Here is a 2,602-nt window from a genome sequence, read left to right as displayed (position 1 = left end):
ATCTGAAGTGATCACGTTAATATTATTATTTAAACCATTTAAAAATCAAACATCTTTCTACCTGTTTCTCACCTTTACAGCTGCTTTTGTTGCGTCTTTCTTTGTTTCTTGCTTTACTTCTTTGTTCTTCCTTCCTTTTCTTTCTTCCTTTCTTTCCTTGGCTGCCTCTATCGGTGGCATAATTTCATTTTATCTCCTGGGATGAGTTAAAATTTCATCTCCTTTTACAAAGTCTTTGGTGACTGGGGTTTACAATACACAATCTAAATTGATCCGAATTAACATGCAGTGATATTATATTGCTCCATATGTGCCCAGTCTTTCCTGATCATATATCTAATGCTATCACAGAACTTACTTTTATGCAAACTGATTGCACATTCAGTTTTACCTCACCCTGACTCACTCTAGAGCCCTCCCTCCTTGCTTCCCTCACTTCGGAGCTTCCCTCTGGTTTTCTCCTTTGTTGTTGATGTTAACTTTTATATTTTTGAGACAGAGTCTTACGAGGTAGCCCAGGCTGGTCTTAGGTTCGTTCATGCCTCAGTCTCCTTAGTACTGGGATTACAGTATGCAACATCTTTTCGAGCTTCATTTAGTTTTTGTGGATCCAAGTTTCTGACTGACATTCAATGTCATCTGCCTACACAACCTCGCATAACAACATATCACAGGAGGATGGTCAGCAATGGATTGCTTCTGCATTGTTCGTGTGGGAAATTTGTCATTTCTTTTCCACTCCTTTTTCTAGCTATGGAATTCTTGCTAGATAGACCACCTAATGAAGCCCACAGATCTAGGATTTAGAGAGGCTCCTACATTGATTTTCTGTTTGGATGATCCTAACAGACACTCTATTGTGATAGCCATATTTCTTTGTGGTTTCTATCTTCTTTTTGCCTGGTGGACACCCTCAACATTTTCTAACTTCATGTTCCAGTATTTTGTGAATTGTGTGTGTGTGAGTGTGTGCTCATGCATGCGCACACACACACACACACACACACACACACACACACACACACACACATACACTAGCTCATGCATGTATCCTGCTTGGGGCCTGTGACCAGTTTTTATTTGTGATTTCTTGTCAGTGACTAATTTTCTAAAAAACAAAATTTCAAATATTGTTTCTGTTCTATTTTCTCCTTTTTCTTATTGGATTTCAATTGCACACATGCTACTGCTGTTTGAAAACCTCCCACACCATTATCTGTTCTGTTTTTATCCCTCTTTTTTCTGTTTCAGTTAATGTAGTTTCCTCCACTCTTGCACTGAATTCATGATTTCTTTCTTTGGCCATGCTGACTCTACTTAGGACCCTGGAAGCTTTACCTATGGAATTACCTGCTCTTTTAGAATATCCACTTTAATTGCTTAACATCCATTTCCTTTTAATTAATTAATTAAGTGTGTGTGTGTGTATGTGTGAGCAAGGCACCCACGTGGAGGTCAGAGGACTAATGTGCTGGAGTTGGTTCTTTCCTTTTACTATGTATGCTCCAGACTGAGCTCAAATCATCACGCTGGACAGCAAGTGTCTTTACTTCATGAATCATTTCCTTAGCCCTACATCTCACGTTCGAAGTAATCTGATTTTATGTGTTATGCTGACTCATTAGAAGAAGCAAGCTACATTTTTTTTTTTTTTTTAGCACAATCTTTCATCCACCCAGGAACAGGGTTAAATTTGGTCTTAGTATTTTATGTTACCTAGTAGCTGCCCTATACGCTGGCTTGATAGTTTTATCAATTTTATTTCCCTCCTTGGTTTGCAGAATCCCTCCTACAGATCCCCCAGTACTCCACACTGCCACCTTTACTAGAATGGGAGAGAGAGTCTGTGCTGACATTTTTGTTAAGCCAAAGTTGCTCCAAGAGCAGCTGTGTTGCCTTTCCAGTGAGAGGAGCTCCTGTCTGACTGAGAGACAGTCTGTCTCTGAAGAGGAAGGCCTCTTTTCTCATTTCCTTGTTCTACTCTCCTCTGTTTCTTGCTGCCAGGTAAAGCGCTCTCCACCATTGTCCTAAGGTGGCAGTTTTCTTGCCCTTCTGTCGTTGAGCCTTTCAGGTAGTGGAGATGTCTTTGAGCCTTTCAGGTAGCTTGGCTAGTGGCTGCTGTTTCCTCTTTCTGGCCAGATAGTCCCAGTGAGCATCCTCAGGACTCAGAGTTGGGTGCTTTCACACTAAGTAGCCCACACTTTGCCTCTGAAGCATCCTGGCTCTGGTTCCTTACGGTTGCATGTGCATCTTGAAGTGCCTGCCATTGGTAGGCAAGGACTCAGGCTTCATTGAGGCATCCATCACTCTAGACGTTTGAAATTGCTTGTGGTCCTAGTACTCAGCTAGCTAACTTTCTAAATTCATGCTGATTTTGATGATCCTGGCTTCTTATAAACTGGTATTATACTAGATATCTTCCAAACATCAATTCATATAAATCTCAAGTTCTGCTGTTACCAATGTTACACCCATTTTTCAAATGAATACTTCAATCTCAACCATGTTGAGCACTTCAATTCAGAACAGTAAAATCAGATGGATATGGGATTTGAATCCAAATCCCTAATTCATACTCATAGAATATCGATTCTTCCTTGAT

Source organism: Mastomys coucha, unplaced genomic scaffold (genome assembly GCF_008632895.1).
Source record: "Mastomys coucha isolate ucsf_1 unplaced genomic scaffold, UCSF_Mcou_1 pScaffold15, whole genome shotgun sequence".
Classification (NCBI taxonomy): domain Eukaryota; kingdom Metazoa; phylum Chordata; class Mammalia; order Rodentia; family Muridae; genus Mastomys; species Mastomys coucha.
The sequence above is the reverse complement of the archived record's forward strand: the minus strand, read 5'-3'. Positions refer to the sequence as shown.